Source organism: Austrofundulus limnaeus, unplaced genomic scaffold (genome assembly GCF_001266775.1).
Source record: "Austrofundulus limnaeus strain Quisiro unplaced genomic scaffold, Austrofundulus_limnaeus-1.0 Scaffold346, whole genome shotgun sequence".
NCBI lineage: Eukaryota > Metazoa > Chordata > Actinopteri > Cyprinodontiformes > Rivulidae > Austrofundulus > Austrofundulus limnaeus.
This window is the reverse complement of record NW_013952748.1, coordinates 174,199-181,325: the sequence shown is the minus strand read 5'-3', so window position 1 is coordinate 181,325 and position 7,127 is coordinate 174,199. Positions and strand designations below refer to the sequence as shown.

The following is a 7,127-nucleotide window of genomic DNA, read 5'->3' as shown; positions in this document are numbered from 1 at the left end:
GTTTTTTCTTTAGTATATTTCATTAAAGTTCATTGTGTGTGTATCAAATAAAGTTTTGAGTACGTTACAAATGTTTAGTTCAAAATGTGTTTTCTACAGGTTCAAAATGAGCCAGCGGATGGGAACTGCACTCAAGGCCAGTTCCTGTAAGATAAGATTGGTCTTGCTGCCATAAAACTGCTTGGGAGCAGTTTCTGTAAGATTAGGTTAAGATTAATTGTCGAAACTCCACATTTCTTCACATTCCTGTAAGTTTCCACTGTCCAGTACAAAAACAAGTATTCATTGTTCCTTTAAAGATATCGTAACCCCAGCAACGGCATTTTCATTGGTTTCTGTGTTTTTGATATACTCCAGCAAATGATGTTTTGATTCGCTGTTCTATTTGTGATGCAATATTTACGTATTCTAATAAAACGACTGTTCACGCCCACAAAGGTCAGAACTTCTCTGGACTTGCTGAGCCTTGAGCAAAGTTAAGTAACGAGAACTTCTCCTCTTTGCAAAGTGAATCTTCTAAAATCTCACTTTCCTCTGTTGTCATTGAATTAATGTTCGGCCGGGTTTGTTGTGTCTCTCTGAGTTCCTAGGTTAAAAAAAACCCGAACATTATTGGTGCCGTGACGTCCGGAGTTCGACGATCCCTACTGACTGGGAGAGGAGGAACGCGCTGAGACTGATGCGCATTCTGTCTGAACGACCCGGGGGTCGACGRTACTCATCCAGGGCCAGCGTTTCTTTAGGTTTCTTCTCGCCCTGTCAGTGGTGATTCGGCCGAATCTCACTAGACAGACAGCAGACACAAGTGAGTACTCGTTTTCTCGGCTTGTGTGCGAGAGAGAGTTGGAACAGAAACAGCGCTAGAGTGTTATTGTACTGATCGATCTGAAGATAAGAAGTGAAATACGTATTTTTGTGTTATTGTTGTGAGCGCTGTCAGGCCGAACTGGACAGATGTATTTAACTGTAAAAGCTGTCACGCTGGGTTAAATCCTTTGATTTGTTGTGAGGGGCAATCAACGCTGTAAGCTGGAGACGGGACGCTGACCCGGCTGCAAGCGGTGTGTGTGTGTGTGTTCTTGTTTCTCCCCTGTTGAGAGGAACAAGCGGCAGAAGGAGGTGTGTGTGTGTGTGTGTGTGTGTGTGTGTGTGTGTGTGTGTGTGTGTGCGTTCTTGCTTTCCTTCTGTTCGGTGGTGCAACACGGAGCAGTGAGCTGTGTGTGTGTGTGTGTGTGTGAATGCTTATCCCTGTTGGAGGGGACGAGCAGGCTGCAGCAGAAAGCGTGAAAGTGTGTGTGTTCTTTCCTGCTGAACGAGACGGCAGCAAAATACAATTGAATCCACTCTGAAACTTTGGATTCGGGATTATTTTCGCTCAACCGCCTATTAAGGAGTGTAAAAACGTTAATAAATCTACATTTGGTTATAAGGATAACGTCCTTTTTTTGTTTTTTTTCCTCCTTCTTCTCTCTGTCTGGAACAGCCGGCCTGCATTCCATTCAGAGATAAAGAGCTACAGCGTACAGCAGAAAGTTGTTTTTTTTTCTTTCCTCTTTTTCTTTTTCTTTTAGAAATCCAGCTGAACTTTATTTACACATATATCACATTAAAACACAACGCAGAACACATATATCACATTAAAACACAACGCAGAACACATATCACATTAAAACACAACGCAGAACACATATATCACATTAAAACACAACGCAGAACACATATATCACATTAAAACACAACCAGAACACATATACCCCATTAAAACACAACGCAGACCATAGATTTTATTTGTTTTTACACATAATTTAATAATAAAACAGCGGTCACGCTGGAGGTAACTTTACATCCATCATTACAAATCTTTTTTGCTCCAGAACTGAACGTGAGCGATCAGTCCCACCCCCTGGCACAGCGTATTCTGGCAAATCTGCAGCCTTTAATTGACGAGGTTAGGGAAGACTCGAACCTTAACATCGAAGTTCATATAACAACGAGACTGCCAGACATCCCCTTAGGATTTATAGAAATAACCCGTTACAGACAGGAAGTGTTACAAAACAGTTCAACTTGTCCATTTAATTTACCAGAGTTAAACTGATTTCATTTTGTCTAGATTTTATTTTTTTTAATGGAAGTCTGACTACAAATAGTTTAGAACCTGTTGATTCTCTTCCAGAGGAGCTTTGTTCTCCTCTGTGACTCTGGTCTGACCTCGGAGCTACAGCTGCAAGCAGCCGTCCCTCCCTCCCTCCTTTCCTTTTTCTTTCACACACAGAGCTGGGGGAACAGCCCGTTCCTCCCTCCCTTTTTCTCCTTTTTCACACACAGAGCTGGAGGAGCGGCCCGTCTCTCCCTCCACTCCTCCTTGTCACAGAGCAGCAGTGTCACACACGCAGTCAAGGGTTTCTTCTATTCTTGTGGGGACTTTGCATTGACTCCCATTCATTTACCGGTCATTTCTACAGCCTAACCCAGACACAGCNCGCAAGTCCATCACAGGGCCACACACAGAGACAAACAAGACAAACAACCATTCACTCTCTCAAGTTATAGTTATCAATTAACTTAACAGTCATGTTTTTGGTGTGTGGGAGGAAGCCAGATTACCAGGAGAGAACCCACGCATGCACGGAGAGAACATGCAAACTCTACCCAGAAAGGTTCCCGGGCCGGGATTTCAGTGTTGTATAAAGTACCTGAAAGTGATACTTGAGTAAGAGTACAAGTATCTTATCATAAAAATACTTTGGTAAAAGTTAAAGTCTTCTCTAAAAACATTACTTGAGTAAAAGTCTTAAAGTATTTGATATTTTTTGTACTTATGTATTAAAAGTAAACTTCTGACACAAAATCTACTTAAGTATTAAAAGTAAAAGTACTGAGTAAAAGTGAGCAGTTAGATTTTCCAAAATTACATTTATTGGGAGGTGACTTCTCCAAAAATATTTTTCTAATGACATGCAGCTATGATGGTTTGTGTACAACCTAATAGTGTGTCAGAATGGTAAAAATTTATACTTCTCATCCAACCTCAATTACATTTACTCTATCCATGAGAGACAATTTATCAGGATAGTATTTTTTAAAGCAATAACAACTCAGAATAAAATAGGAGTAACAACTTTCTACTTCTTACCTTTTTAAAAAATGTAGTGAGTAGAATGTACAGATGATTGTGTAAAAATGTAATGAGTAAAAGTAAAAAGTACATTGAAAAATAATTACTCAAGTAAAGTACAGATAACCAAAATTTCTACTTAAGTACAGTAACAAAGTATTTATACTTAGTTATTTTACAACTTTGCGGGATTTGAGCTGGCAACCTTCTTGCTGAGAGGCATCAGCTCTACCAATTGAGCCACCGTGCCGCCTGGCCAAAAACTAGATCTCCCATAATGCATGTGGATTATGCATGGGAATCTCTGTTAGAAAGTGGAAGAGTTCAGAATTTAAGATGGCAGCTACTCACCACAACTCAACAGTGAGTGATTGAATAGTTTGAATGGAAAAAGCTTTTATTTTTTTCAACGATAGTTCCTGTTTGAATGAACCTTTCTCTGAGTAGCTCTTCACTTAATTCCCAGTTTGATTCTCAAATTATTGCTTACTTATAAGTTCTACACAAGTATGTACACTGTAGGGTGACAATGGCGACAGGAGTTAGGGGGGTCATCCTGTAACCCGTAAGTTGCCAGTTTGAACCCCCACTTTGTCTGTCTCAGTCGTGTCCTTGGGCAAGACATTTCAGTTGCTTTGCCTGCTGGTCACAGCAGTGGTTGGTGCTGGTGCTAGGGCAACTGATGTAGCTCACTACCATCAGTGTGTGGGTTATTGTGGGTGAATGACTGCAGAATTTGGTGTCCTTGTACTTAATAAAGTGCTATATAAGTTTACACAAACCCTTTTAAAAAACAAAACTATACCTTCAAATAACACACTTGTCAGTTAGTACACCATTTTTTGATTCAACAATGGATCAAATTCACTCAAAACAACTCTATGGATAATCTTTAGTCCCATCATCACTCACTTATCTCTTGTCTTCCTCATACTTTATGGGGGTCTCTATACTTGGAGCATCTTTCCTCTTCCCTTGTATCCTACCTTCCTGGTATCATTCACTCTTCTTCTCCCTGTCTCTTTGCTCTCTGCATGAGCTCCTCTGGGTAAGGAGTTGAGTGGGCTTGTCTAGTGGCTAAAGTCAGGGGCTGGATTGGGAAGAGGTGACTGTCACAGTGTCTGATTAATGACCCATCGGTTGCGTGTCCAGCCACATTAGGGCTCCATGTATCTACCAGCGTCCACATGGGGCGAGGGGCTTTGTTCTGGGAGGAAATGGTGTCAGTGGCCCACAGCCGTTTGTGCCTATAAAAAGATAAAGATTTACTGTCATCAAAGGGCAGATTAAAGCCCACAATGGTGACATTGATTTTTTTTTCAAAGAAAAAAAATTCACATTTTGGGAAACCCATTCCAGGACTAGAGAGAGATATGATCAGCTTATTTGGAAAGGATAATATGGAATCTTCTCTCAGAATGAACTTTGAAAGAAGTAAATTGTAAATATTGATTTCTGAAATGAAGTGTCAATCTTGGTTGGTCCAAGCTTATTCCCATCATCTGGCTTAACCCCCAGCAAACGATGAATTCAAAACTGCTGACAAAGTGGAGTGTATAGGATTTCTGTTAGAGTCAGTCGGCACCGCTTTACTGCTTGGCCGGCCTGAGCCCTTACCGGTAATGGCTCTTCAATTTTATCAGATAACAGAGGAGATCTCATCAGAGGCGAAAAATGAAATGAACTGTGACTCTGAATCAGGATCCCTGCTCTTATCCCAGCAAAAATCATCGGTGCGGGGCCCAGGGCTTTCCATTATTTCAGGTCACTTCATTACGGCCCTGCACACAGGACCCAATTGCTACAAACAAAGCAGGCCCTTCCTGTCTCACCCAGGGGTCGAAAGTGAGGGGCAGTTTGATAGGTTCTTGACGTGTCCAGGGTTATCCTATTACCACTTAAGAGGGTTTCTGAAAGGCAGCAAATCTCGCCCACTTGTTTGTTATCCTTTTTCACCCTTTTGTATCATGAGAGGTTTTATTGCTCACCCTTTTTTCCCCCACTGTGGAAAATAATTCATCTTTTCTTGTTTAAGTCTAAAGTCGAATTTGTTCTTTGTTTTGTCATACAGGATGTGTGATGAAAATACAGTAAATCGATGAGCACAGGTTATGAATTATGTGCATAGCATTTCACATGCCATGTACTTATTTTGCTATTACTGCTTACTATCATGAAAAAAAGTTTCCTTATTCTTTTACTCTATCCCAGACTTTGAGGGAAAAAAGTTAAGTTTGTGTAAAAATACAGGAAATAAGGGTTCACAGCTACACGTGGAGCTGTAAATGTGTGTGTGTCTATGTTTCTCACTTGCAATAACGAATGAAATAAGCTGTTATCGCCTAGGAATTTGTAGCTTTGTGAGTAATTACAGTTTTTGTTCAAGCCTATATATGCTGAGTATTGATTACCAGAAGGATGGTGGTCAATACACATGGGGGGTAGTGGGGGGCATTTGGTGGGGCATAGGAGAAAAATGATGTTGGACTAAAGAGGGAGACTTGTAATAGGGTGATAAGATGAGCTAAAGGTAGCAAAACAAAGGCTGGGACTTCTTAGCACTTCTTGACTTATTTGCAGAAAAGTGATCACAGCTTTTTAGCTGAGGAGAAGTTAAGTCTACTTTAATTAATGTATTTTACTGCTATGGTGACAATTTTAAACATGCTTTTGAAAGCTGTTTTTTGGTTTTAAACGTCTTCTTTTGTCTTTACAAAGTGCTAAATCAGCTGAGAATGACCTACTCTACAAGTTCTAACCCAGATCTACTTCCCTATGCAAGGCTGAGTTACATTATTGTCCCAGTAGAGTTTGTCTTAAAGTTGTTGGTATTTTGCATGTTTTCTCAATGTTATTTACCTGCATCACATTTATGTTCTCTGCATGTTTTACCAGAGAGAGCTTGAGAAAAAAAAAATGTCAAAATTACATTATGAATATGTAAGACAAGCGTTTGAGCCATTTTGGAAAATTCAGTATAACAATGTTCTTTTCATTATTTATTTTGTGTTTTAAACATAATATGTGTGCTTGTAAGTGTATTTGTATAAATAATTTCAGAATTATACATTTTTGTGCTATTGTGAAACACTGTAAAGCAAACTTGTTGCAGCTTGTGTAACATTTGTTCTCTTTTAGGAGATATTCTAGATGATCAGCAACAGTTTGATTTTACCTTTTTTTTAATAGTCTATCATTCAGGCCCATTGAAATAAAAAATGGACAAAGGGTATCCCTGTCTGTTGTTCAAAAGTAAAGACTGGTAAGAAAAAGTTACTTTCAAAGACAGACAATATGCAGGGATTAAAATAAAAAACTTGGTGAATCCATGGAGACAGGAAATGCAGAGATTTTCAGAAGGGAGCACTCAGGAACCCGTTACACCCAACAAAGTTGTTTTTACTAGTTTTTCTGCCTGTCTCACTTTATCGTTATCCTATTAAAATGAAACTAAAATAGTGAAAACCCGAAAGGGAACCAAATTAGTTCTTAATAATTAATTAAATGAGAATCTTCAACCAAGCTAAGTGTGTTGCTTTTCTATCTTATGCTGTGGATGTGGGTGCTCTCGTGGCACATTATGCATATTTTTAACAAATTTGTTAAAATGTGGAAATGCAGAAAAAAGCATGTAAACTAAGAGAAAAAAAACCTATTGAAACTGTTCAATTTAAAACAATATTTAGGGTTGTGCAGAGATAGGACCTTAGTTTTAACGATGGTTTTAACCCTTCTTCTGTCTTTGAGTCAACATGACCCCTTAGGCATCAGTTTTAAAACAGACCTTGGGGTCAGTTTGACCCAAAGGCAGCAGGTGGGTCAAACATTCTGTGAAAAGAAAATGGGTTTTCATCTTTAAAAAACATTTTTTTTGTTTGTGTAGAAAATTATTTCCAGCAGTGGAAAGTAAGTTCAGTGTAATATGAATATAATAATAATAATAATAATAATAATAATAATAATAATAATAAATATTCACAAATACTGTCCATACCCAAGGATCCAACCT

The 7,127-nt window shown here is 39.0% G+C and overlaps 1 long non-coding RNA gene across 1 annotated transcript; it reads left to right on the top strand.

Annotated features, from left to right (window-relative positions):
• Positions 1-269: 269 nt before the first annotated feature.
• LOC106527875 (uncharacterized) lies at positions 270-1,510 on the top strand. Its single transcript, XR_001311434.1, has 2 exons — positions 270-1,075; positions 1,120-1,510. It is a non-coding gene; the product is annotated as an uncharacterized LOC106527875 (long non-coding RNA).
• The last annotated feature ends 5,617 nt before the right edge of the window (positions 1,511-7,127 follow it).